This window comes from Epargyreus clarus, unplaced genomic scaffold (genome assembly GCF_041222505.1).
Source record: "Epargyreus clarus isolate Ecla_fem2 unplaced genomic scaffold, WU_Ecla_fem_2.2 ptg000021l, whole genome shotgun sequence".
NCBI classification, from domain to species: domain Eukaryota; kingdom Metazoa; phylum Arthropoda; class Insecta; order Lepidoptera; family Hesperiidae; genus Epargyreus; species Epargyreus clarus.
The window spans coordinates 2,501-16,600 of NW_027332228.1; positions in this window are offsets into that span (position 1 = coordinate 2,501).

Consider the following 14,100-nt stretch of genomic DNA (forward strand, 5'->3'; position numbering starts at 1 on the left):
ACCAACCAACCAACCAACCAACCAACCAACCAACCAACCAACCAACCAACCAACCAACCAACCAACCAACCAACCAACCAACCAACCAACCAACCAACCAACCAACCAACCAACCAACCAACCAACCAACCAACCAACCAACCAACCAACCAACCAACCAACCAACCAACCAACCAACCAACCAACCAACCAACCAACCAACCAACCAACCAACCAACCAACCAACCAACCAACCAACCAACCAACCAACCAACCAACCAACCAACCAACCAACCAACCAACCAACCAACCAACCAACCAACCAACCAACCAACCAACCAACCAACCAACCAACCAACCAACCAACCAACCAACCAACCAACCAACCAACCAACCAACCAACCAACCAACCAACCAACCAACCAACCAACCAACCAACCAACCAACCAACCAACCAACCAACCAACCAACCAACCAACCAACCAACCAACCAACCAACCAACCAACCAACCAACCAACCAACCAACCAACCAACCAACCAACCAACCAACCAACCAACCAACCAACCAACCAACCAACCAACCAACCAACCAACCAACCAACCAACCAACCAACCAACCAACCAACCAACCAACCAACCAACCAACCAACCAACCAACCAACCAACCAACCAACCAACCAACCAACCAACCAACCAACCAACCAACCAACCAACCAACCAACCAACCAACCAACCAACCAACCAACCAACCAACCAACCAACCAACCAACCAACCAACCAACCAACCAACCAACCAACCAACCAACCAACCAACCAACCAACCAACCAACCAACCAACCAACCAACCAACCAACCAACCAACCAACCAACCAACCAACCAACCAACCAACCAACCAACCAACCAACCAACCAACCAACCAACCAACCAACCAACCAACCAACCAACCAACCAACCAACCAACCAACCAACCAACCAACCAACCAACCAACCAACCAACCAACCAACCAACCAACCAACCAACCAACCAACCAACCAACCAACCAACCAACCAACCAACCAACCAACCAACCAACCAACCAACCAACCAACCAACCAACCAACCAACCAACCAACCAACCAACCAACCAACCAACCAACCAACCAACCAACCAACCAACCAACCAACCAACCAACCAACCAACCAACCAACCAACCAACCAACCAACCAACCAACCAACCAACCAACCAACCAACCAACCAACCAACCAACCAACCAACCAACCAACCAACCAACCAACCAACCAACCAACCAACCAACCAACCAACCAACCAACCAACCAACCAACCAACCAACCAACCAACCAACCAACCAACCAACCAACCAACCAACCAACCAACCAACCAACCAACCAACCAACCAACCAACCAACCAACCAACCAACCAACCAACCAACCAACCAACCAACCAACCAACCAACCAACCAACCAACCAACCAACCAACCAACCAACCAACCAACCAACCAACCAACCAACCAACCAACCAACCAACCAACCAACCAACCAACCAACCAACCAACCAACCAACCAACCAACCAACCAACCAACCAACCAACCAACCAACCAACCAACCAACCAACCAACCAACCAACCAACCAACCAACCAACCAACCAACCAACCAACCAACCAACCAACCAACCAACCAACCAACCAACCAACCAACCAACCAACCAACCAACCAACCAACCAACCAACCAACCAACCAACCAACCAACCAACCAACCAACCAACCAACCAACCAACCAACCAACCAACCAACCAACCAACCAACCAACCAACCAACCAACCAACCAACCAACCAACCAACCAACCAACCAACCAACCAACCAACCAACCAACCAACCAACCAACCAACCAACCAACCAACCAACCAACCAACCAACCAACCAACCAACCAACCAACCAACCAACCAACCAACCAACCAACCAACCAACCAACCAACCAACCAACCAACCAACCAACCAACCAACCAACCAACCAACCAACCAACCAACCAACCAACCAACCAACCAACCAACCAACCAACCAACCAACCAACCAACCAACCAACCAACCAACCAACCAACCAACCAACCAACCAACCAACCAACCAACCAACCAACCAACCAACCAACCAACCAACCAACCAACCAACCAACCAACCAACCAACCAACCAACCAACCAACCAACCAACCAACCAACCAACCAACCAACCAACCAACCAACCAACCAACCAACCAACCAACCAACCAACCAACCAACCAACCAACCAACCAACCAACCAACCAACCAACCAACCAACCAACCAACCAACCAACCAACCAACCAACCAACCAACCAACCAACCAACCAACCAACCAACCAACCAACCAACCAACCAACCAACCAACCAACCAACCAACCAACCAACCAACCAACCAACCAACCAACCAACCAACCAACCAACCAACCAACCAACCAACCAACCAACCAACCAACCAACCAACCAACCAACCAACCAACCAACCAACCAACCAACCAACCAACCAACCAACCAACCAACCAACCAACCAACCAACCAACCAACCAACCAACCAACCAACCAACCAACCAACCAACCAACCAACCAACCAACCAACCAACCAACCAACCAACCAACCAACCAACCAACCAACCAACCAACCAACCAACCAACCAACCAACCAACCAACCAACCAACCAACCAACCAACCAACCAACCAACCAACCAACCAACCAACCAACCAACCAACCAACCAACCAACCAACCAACCAACCAACCAACCAACCAACCAACCAACCAACCAACCAACCAACCAACCAACCAACCAACCAACCAACCAACCAACCAACCAACCAACCAACCAACCAACCAACCAACCAACCAACCAACCAACCAACCAACCAACCAACCAACCAACCAACCAACCAACCAACCAACCAACCAACCAACCAACCAACCAACCAACCAACCAACCAACCAACCAACCAACCAACCAACCAACCAACCAACCAACCAACCAACCAACCAACCAACCAACCAACCAACCAACCAACCAACCAACCAACCAACCAACCAACCAACCAACCAACCAACCAACCAACCAACCAACCAACCAACCAACCAACCAACCAACCAACCAACCAACCAACCAACCAACCAACCAACCAACCAACCAACCAACCAACCAACCAACCAACCAACCAACCAACCAACCAACCAACCAACCAACCAACCAACCAACCAACCAACCAACCAACCAACCAACCAACCAACCAACCAACCAACCAACCAACCAACCAACCAACCAACCAACCAACCAACCAACCAACCAACCAACCAACCAACCAACCAACCAACCAACCAACCAACCAACCAACCAACCAACCAACCAACCAACCAACCAACCAACCAACCAACCAACCAACCAACCAACCAACCAACCAACCAACCAACCAACCAACCAACCAACCAACCAACCAACCAACCAACCAACCAACCAACCAACCAACCAACCAACCAACCAACCAACCAACCAACCAACCAACCAACCAACCAACCAACCAACCAACCAACCAACCAACCAACCAACCAACCAACCAACCAACCAACCAACCAACCAACCAACCAACCAACCAACCAACCAACCAACCAACCAACCAACCAACCAACCAACCAACCAACCAACCAACCAACCAACCAACCAACCAACCAACCAACCAACCAACCAACCAACCAACCAACCAACCAACCAACCAACCAACCAACCAACCAACCAACCAACCAACCAACCAACCAACCAACCAACCAACCAACCAACCAACCAACCAACCAACCAACCAACCAACCAACCAACCAACCAACCAACCAACCAACCAACCAACCAACCAACCAACCAACCAACCAACCAACCAACCAACCAACCAACCAACCAACCAACCAACCAACCAACCAACCAACCAACCAACCAACCAACCAACCAACCAACCAACCAACCAACCAACCAACCAACCAACCAACCAACCAACCAACCAACCAACCAACCAACCAACCAACCAACCAACCAACCAACCAACCAACCAACCAACCAACCAACCAACCAACCAACCAACCAACCAACCAACCAACCAACCAACCAACCAACCAACCAACCAACCAACCAACCAACCAACCAACCAACCAACCAACCAACCAACCAACCAACCAACCAACCAACCAACCAACCAACCAACCAACCAACCAACCAACCAACCAACCAACCAACCAACCAACCAACCAACCAACCAACCAACCAACCAACCAACCAACCAACCAACCAACCAACCAACCAACCAACCAACCAACCAACCAACCAACCAACCAACCAACCAACCAACCAACCAACCAACCAACCAACCAACCAACCAACCAACCAACCAACCAACCAACCAACCAACCAACCAACCAACCAACCAACCAACCAACCAACCAACCAACCAACCAACCAACCAACCAACCAACCAACCAACCAACCAACCAACCAACCAACCAACCAACCAACCAACCAACCAACCAACCAACCAACCAACCAACCAACCAACCAACCAACCAACCAACCAACCAACCAACCAACCAACCAACCAACCAACCAACCAACCAACCAACCAACCAACCAACCAACCAACCAACCAACCAACCAACCAACCAACCAACCAACCAACCAACCAACCAACCAACCAACCAACCAACCAACCAACCAACCAACCAACCAACCAACCAACCAACCAACCAACCAACCAACCAACCAACCAACCAACCAACCAACCAACCAACCAACCAACCAACCAACCAACCAACCAACCAACCAACCAACCAACCAACCAACCAACCAACCAACCAACCAACCAACCAACCAACCAACCAACCAACCAACCAACCAACCAACCAACCAACCAACCAACCAACCAACCAACCAACCAACCAACCAACCAACCAACCAACCAACCAACCAACCAACCAACCAACCAACCAACCAACCAACCAACCAACCAACCAACCAACCAACCAACCAACCAACCAACCAACCAACCAACCAACCAACCAACCAACCAACCAACCAACCAACCAACCAACCAACCAACCAACCAACCAACCAACCAACCAACCAACCAACCAACCAACCAACCAACCAACCAACCAACCAACCAACCAACCAACCAACCAACCAACCAACCAACCAACCAACCAACCAACCAACCAACCAACCAACCAACCAACCAACCAACCAACCAACCAACCAACCAACCAACCAACCAACCAACCAACCAACCAACCAACCAACCAACCAACCAACCAACCAACCAACCAACCAACCAACCAACCAACCAACCAACCAACCAACCAACCAACCAACCAACCAACCAACCAACCAACCAACCAACCAACCAACCAACCAACCAACCAACCAACCAACCAACCAACCAACCAACCAACCAACCAACCAACCAACCAACCAACCAACCAACCAACCAACCAACCAACCAACCAACCAACCAACCAACCAACCAACCAACCAACCAACCAACCAACCAACCAACCAACCAACCAACCAACCAACCAACCAACCAACCAACCAACCAACCAACCAACCAACCAACCAACCAACCAACCAACCAACCAACCAACCAACCAACCAACCAACCAACCAACCAACCAACCAACATTTATTTCAATTACTCGGTTGTAATTTTTGTATTTTTTTTTTACCTACTATATCTCCTCTAATAACCATGCAAAGCCATGGCTTACTTAATCATTGAAATTGTTTGCTCAATAGGCTATTTGACACTATCGAAAATATTCTGGAACTGAAACTCGGCCTCGGGGTCCGAGGTTCAAATCCTAGGCACACACCTCGGATTTTTTAAAGTTATGTGCGCATTGGAAATTAATTATCACTGGCTTAAAACGGTGAAGGAAAACATCGTGACTAACCTGCATAACTAAGAGATTTATATACGTCGGATTGGTCACCTGTGACGTCATCAAATGGGTACTTCAGAACACAAGCTACACCTAAAGCACTTGGTGGAGATTCGACAGAGTCTCGGTGCAGCGGTCGTAAGGGGCGAACGCATACAGAGCGACTTGGGAACTGACGAGTGAAGTTGAGTCGCGCGCGCCGAGGAACTGTCTCCGTTTTGATAGTGTCCATTTAGTTGTAGTTCGATTAATTAAAGTATTCTCAGTATAGTGGTTTAGGGACTATGTAAAGTATTACCAGTGAATGAGTTAAGACAAATAAGCTAGTGATATGAATATCTGTGACTGTATTCCTACCTGTACTTGTATCATAATTATCATGACAAATATGAAGTAACAAAGATGTCGGTTCGGGAATACACTAAAATCAACTAATTCGGCCATCCTGTTCCGACATATATGTATACACATATATTTAGACGACCCGCATGGCGGAGCGGCCACCATATGGGTCCGATACACCAAAAATCCCGGGTTCGATCCCCGGCCAGACAGATATCTAAATGATGAATTTAGATTTCTGTTTCTGGGTCTGGGTGTTTGTGTATTTGTCTATGTGTGTATCCATGGCACCAACGACACAGGGACACCTAGTGTGGGGCTGTGAGTGTAGAAAGCGTTTATTGCGTCAAAATAAAGCATTTATATAAATAAAATCTCAAAGGTATGTGAAGTCTACTAATACGCACTTGGCCAGCACGGTGGACTATGGCCTTATCCTTCTCATTGTGAGAGGAGGTTCCTACCCACGGACAATAATGGGTTCATGACTTACATCACAGTAATCTTCACGCATTAAAACATTTGAATGCGAAATAGTATTTTATCTTTGGGTCTCTTCGATCTAACTGTAACCATTTTTGCGTTTTTTGGGATTTTTTGGAACGGAAACAAATACTTTCTGTGGAGTTTTCAGCGATGTATTCGAACATTAACATACATCATTTCTTTCAATAAAATTGGTCATGAGCAGATGATATTATGAAGCAGCGTAGCGACAGATTAATTAATAGTTACTACATAGAACGCACTGCGGTTTTCTTTTGGCTTAATTTTATTTCAGTCTCATCACGGATTTCAGGCGAACTGCACGTATTGTAGGGTTAGTTTCATCGCTCGTAATTATGGCGGACCAAACACGAAAAATAATTTCAAGATATAATGATTTCTCCTCGTTTACTTGTGATATGTGATTCCATGAAGCTTGTGTATTTTTTTACATAATTTGCACATCGCACAAGAAGGCATTTTACTTAGGCTTAGAAGACTAAAATAATGACGTTTAACGTGTACAGTGACATACATACGTGTATGTGACTACGCCGCGCGGGAGCGACTGGAGTCGATTCACTCCAATTGGTGTATTTTGTATATTTCATGTTTTGCCCGCTAATAACTTATCTTTAGTTTATATGAATGCGCCACCATACACTTACTATGGGAGACGGGCTCCGCCCAAGTGAGATTGAATCACCCCACCGTCCGATATACACGATGTTATGCGACCACACATACCGCCGTCCTTCCCGGGGTCGTTGGCTGGGCGGTTCGAGCTCCCACTCTTACCACCCGCAACCCCGAAAGCCCCTTTTAGTCGCCTCTTACGACAAGCAGGAGATACTGTAGCCCTATTCTGGTCCCAGAACTACAGGGACAAAAATAATTATAAAACGCTTTCTACACTCACAGTCCCACACTAGGATTCCCCGTATCATGGGTGCCATGGGCACACATATAGACAAATACACAAACACTCAGACCCAGAAACAGAAACCAAAATCATCATTTAGATATCTGTGTTGCCGGGAATCGAACCCGGGACCCTCTGCGCGTCAGACCAGTATGGTGACCGCTCCGCCACGCGGGTCGACATTACTATGTCGTTATAATTTTTGTAGGTTTTCCTACTGGAAAACCTACAAAAATTATAACCCGAGCAACGCCTTGTTTCGCTGCTAGTTAATCAATATGCGACAATAGTGATACAGCGAGGCAATGTAGCCAGCGTATTAGGAAAACACCTCAAGGACTATAATTCGGATCCTGCTGCTGATGCTGCTTAAAATCAGAGTACTTTTGAATTTTCGATATTATGAACTGAACTCAAAAAATACTGGACGTCTATTAGTACATTGACTCCATAATTTAATTTTGATCGCTTCATCGTTAGGAAATCCGTAACAAATATTGGTTTGCTTACTAATAATCCTTCTTCTCATCTTGAGAGGAGACCTGTGCCCAGCAGTGGGACTGTAGGTAATGGGTTGATGATGATGACCATTAATTATAACTAGATAATCTGCATACCTGAAAAATCTTTAAAAAAAAAAATCTGAAAGGAATGGGAAGTCTAGCACTTGGCTAACGCGGTGGACTACATATATAGCCTAATAAAATGCTTCTTCTCATCTTGAGAGGAGACCCCTGTCCAGCAGTGGGACAGTAGTTAATAATGGGTTGATGATGATGATGGTCATAATTACATCTAGATACCTATCTTCACTTATTATTCCATTATATTATACATATATTACATATATGTACGAGTATATACGGGTACACTGATTGATTGACTGCGAATGTAACTTTATAATCCTATATTGTATTTATATGGGATAAGTTATTTCTGTAGCTGGTGTAACTACCGAAATTGCAAAATATTTTAGTTTACCCTTGATTTATATACTAAACACTAATTCTATTCTAAAGAAGTTTCTATGTCTGCTAGAAGTACGAATACCTTATAGTTGTATTGTTATATTTGTTATTTATTAAATTATTATTACTTTTTGTTTCTTTTTAATTATAATAAATTTTACTAACATAGGTTTTTAAGTACAAGGTAAATACTAACAAAATATGGAACTATGTCTGAGTTAAATGGAAATAAATAAATAAATGAATGAATGTAGACGTTTGATGATCAGTCAGTCAGTCAGTGAGTGAGTGACAAAATTACGAAATTTGACTACTTGTAATTCTTAAACTACTGGTTCAAATTGAATGAAATTTGAAATATATCGTCTTTATGCAATGCTTGCTTGTCCTAAAAAATCAGGCTTCGAGTTTTATCTACAACGAAGTTAAGGGGACAACGAAAATAGGTATAAAATATAATAAAGTGCTACTTAATAAGTTGTCAGTTCTGAATCATAGCACTTGTGTTAATATTTTATATTCTTCATTTTTCTGCACGGTTCACACAGAATTTAAAAAAATATTTTCTGAAGTTAGTTATCAAAAAAGTTCTAGACTTAGTTTTTGTGAATGGGCTACTAAAGGAATTCGTCTCAGTAGAAGTAAACTTTTCGATCTTTATAGTGAAAGAGAAAATAACTGTAGCCCACACTTCAAAGATTACGTTCGTAAGTATTCTAAAATATTTAAATCAGTTTGTATGACGGCTAAATCTAAGTTCATACATAATAAAATAAAAAATGCAGACAATAAAATTAAAACGATACGGAAAATAATTAACGCTGAGACACGAATTTGCAGATTAACTAACAATAAACTATCCCTTACTACTGAACATGGTCAGATTACCTCAGATAAAGAAATTGCACAAGAATTTGAAACTTTTTCTCGAATATCTCATTTAAAACCACTAAATTTTTAAAATCATGCCCAATACAAGCAGTGACTTTCCTTAAAGATAATTTAAATCAGTGTCCCATTAAATTTAAATTTAAGCATATTTTAATTGATGACATATTAAAGGCTTTTAAAGAAATAACAGTTATAATCCAGAGGACATTTGGGGAATGTCAGTAAAAGTCTGTAAATCAATCATTAAAACTATAGCTCCATACTTAGTCACTATTTTTAATAAGTGTGTTAATCAGGGCTGTTTTCCTGATTTAATGAAACATAGTAAGATAATACCATTGTTTAAGGCAGGTGATACTAAAGATCCCAACAATTATAGACCTATCTCAGTACTGCCTGTTCTAAGTAAAATTTTTGAAAAGATCCTTTTACACCAAATGTTGCTACATTTTAAAGTAAATAATCTTTTACACCAAAGACAATTTGGCTTTACCAAAGGCCATTCTACTACTGACGCTGGTGTTCAATTGCTGCGACATATTTTTGATTGTTGGGAACAAGCACATGATGCTATAGGTATATTTTGTGACTTGTCTAAAGCTTTTGATTGTGTTGATCATAAAACCTTATTGTTAAAATTACAATATTATGGTATTTAGGGAAATTCTCTAAAGTTGATAAATTCTTATTTAAACAATAGAGTACAACGAGTGCAAGTAAATGGAACATTATCAGCAGGCTCTAATATTAAAATAGGTGTTCCTCAGGGCTCCATCCTATTTCCATTTCTATTTTTAGTTTATATCAATGATTCGCCATATGTAGTAAAGGATTTATCTGAGGTTGTTTTGTTTGCTGATGACACTTCCTTAGTGTTTAGGGTAAAATGACAATCACAGGTTACCAACGTCATTAATGAAACTCTTTGCTTGATTCAGAACTGTTTGATGCAAATAACGTACTCCTAAATTCTAATAAAACTAAATGTATTAAATTTATGCTACCAAATGTAAGGAGTATGGGGATGAATGTCGCTCTAAATGGTGAGACTTTGCAATCGGTCAATGAAACTGTTTTCTTGGGGATAACCATTGATTCTAAACTCCAGTGGGGTCCTCACATCTCTGCTTTGTCTAGCAGACTTAGTACTGCAGCTTTTGCAGTCAGAAGAATTAGACAGTTAACAGACATCCCCACTGCCAGGCTTGTCTATTTCAGTTACTTTCACAGCATTATGTCTTATGGCATTCTGCTGTCGGGTAGTGCTGCTGACATAGACTCTATATTTACTATTCAAAAAAGAGCAAGAAGGTCAATATATAGTCTGCGACGTGGTGAGTCCCTGAGAGAACTGTTTCCCACTATTAACATATTGACGGTACATAGTCAATACATCTATGAAAATATTATGTATATAAGAAAACATACTGATATGTTTGAAAAAAATAGTAACCACCATAACTTTAATACTAGAAATAGAAATAAATTAGCAATTCCTAAACATAGATTATGCAAGGTGGCTAGATCTTTCATGGGTAACTGTATTCGCTACTACAATAAAATACCCGACCACATTTTGAATCTCACAGAAAAAAAGTTCAAACATGTCGTTAAAGAAACGCTATGTAAAAAAACGTACTATAAACTAAGTGATTATTTGACTGACAAAACGGTGTGCTCTGAAGTAGTTCCAGCTCCACATGTACCATTAGGTTAAGTTTAACATTGTAAAATCCATTTTTTTAAAAGATGTGTGTTATGGAGTTTCTTTCGCCGCTTCTTCTCCATAACGAAACACCTTGTGAAGTGGTGGTAGTTTGACATTCACAAAATGTGCTCTGTAAAGAACCTATTTTGAATAAAAAAAATTGATTTGATTTGATTTGGGTCTAATTGCTTCGAGAAAAGAATGGTACGGCCGTGCCGCTTTTTTTTTTGCTCGACTTGGGGGGGCACTGCTGTGCCCCTAGATACAGTATTAATTTGTTCGCGTAAATGGACTTTTCGATTTTTTTCCTGGACGCCCTGCTCCCATAACTTAGTGTCTTTGTCATAAGGTCGAAATAGGCCTGTTTTCCTAATTTCTCAAAATTTAAGGCGATTTTTTAGTAATCCACGCTTTTCAAGTCTTTAAAATGATTACGTTACGTATGGTGTAAAGGACAATGCCCATGAAAGTATGGACCGCCGTCCAGAGTTGCATCAAGTTGAAACTTGTTGTGGACGATGTATAATTAACCAAATACTACCACCAATAATTATTTTTTAGGTCAGCACCCGGGTTCTGAAGTTATTTACCGAAATGTTACATAACCTCAAAATCGAAAATATCCGACGATAGATTGATGGTCGGTTTTAACTGATAGTAGGTACCTATAATGTAGTTCGATTAACATATTCCATTTACTTTTAAAGGTAGTAGGTAAAAAAACCTAAAATAATCCTAAAAACCTAAAATAATGAATTCCGAGAATAAAATACCGCCATTTTAATTTTTAAGAACAACAATCAACATTTCGTCTTATTTTATCTTAAATGGAACCCCCTTGTTCAAAGAAACTAATCTGATCGACAAACTATGTAAAAAAATCAAAAAATAATTTTAATATTACTTTCATTTTGATGCATGAGAAAAATCATTAGTCAAAACACTAATAGATCTTATTGAATTCCGAGTATAAAATTCCGCCATTTTAATTTTTAAGAACAACAATCAACATTTCGTCTTATTTTATCTTAAATGGGATCCCCTGTTCAAATAAACTATTCTGATCGACAAATTATGTAAAAAAATCAAAAAATAATTTTAATATTACTTTCATTTTGACGCATGAGAAAAATCAGTACCAAGAATGGGCATTCTCCTTTGAAAACAGTATCCTGCTTTTTAAGTGCATCTCTAGTGGTTATTCAATATTAAACTTCAATAATGTATTCTCATTGCTAATTTATTTTCATACTTTTAAGATTTTTATTCTTTGTATAAAAAATATCTGCCATACTGCCTCGTCGGTGTGCACTCTTAAATAGTACATTACGATACGCGTGGCCAAAGTAGCCTATTTTTGCACGGCGTGAAGTTAGCGCCCGAGCGCAGCGAGGGTGCTAAACGCCGTGCAGATAATAGGCTACTTTTGTCACAAGTATCGTATACTATTTTATAGCTCGTGTGACATAAACCCGCTTATACTTGTGAAGAAATATGAAACTTATAAATGATTGAAACTAAAAATTATGAACTAAAAAAACAATAAAAATGTGACACAACCAAAACCATTGAAATTTAGAAAATTTAGTAATTATTCTGCTCTTGTGATAAAGACAAATCTAACACCACACATATGTCGAAATCTATCAAGCCATTTAGGCTACATACAGGCGTCTAGACCAATGACTTATAATGGGAACTCCACCTAAACGTATTAAAGAAACATGATAAGCAATCACATAATGTACTAATACATAACTAATACTAGTGATACAGTAGAAAATCGATTATCCGGACCTCAGTTATAAATATTCGCGATTATTCGGATTGAGAAACGTGAACAAGTAACTTTGTAATAACCCTTACAGATCAGCCACATTTTGTGTGACATGTGCATTTAAATTCCGGAAAGTCGTCTAATCGCAACAAAATAGTTACTATAAAAAACAAAAACCCGATTGCTAAAAATATAACCTAAGTTATCGCCACAATTTAGACGAATCCAACGACACATCATGTATCAAAATTAGTGAAGTCGTTTGAGTTTGCCAAAGAATGAAAAATACATACGTAACAAACATATAGTCGAAAAACATCACCTTCCTAAATCGGTTTAAATAGCTTTTCTTCATAAACTCAATTATCCAAATTTTCGATAAATCGAATGCCACAAATACGACAACAAATAGGTCGCTTAGTCGAGATTCTACTGGAGTAGTATTATTTCTAATTTTGATAATGATTCCTAATTTAAATATCTCCTACTATGGTGTGTAGCGAAAATACACAGTCAAAACAAACAATAAAATTCGATAAAGCCCAATAGTTAGTCTTATAATGATGCTATTGCTTAGTATGTACACAATGGCAAAAACATTTATAAATACGTCCAAAATAAAATATTAAAAGAATTTTAGCTTTAAACAAAATACTCATTACTCACTTTTAATTTTTAAATGGCATTTAAAAGTATGAAACGTTCATAGCTATGTTTATTTTTTACAACTGTGAGGGTAGTGTATTAATATTCGTACGGTGTAAAAATCGGCTACTTTGGACACAGAAATGAGTGCTATAAAATTTAATAAACAATCCTTTTATTGAATAGTGAATTACCTAGCGTAGCCAGCGCGTGACGAGCGTATGTGTTGTATGCCCACAGTTTTATATTCTGTCAGATTGTTTATTAATTAAAAATGTTAAAAATAATCACTTGAAATAAAACAGTAGTATAATTGAATAATGAAAATTTATTAAAGAGCAACAGTTAGTACAATTACATTATGCATTAAGGAACGATTGAGGCAGATACGTTCGTAAAAAT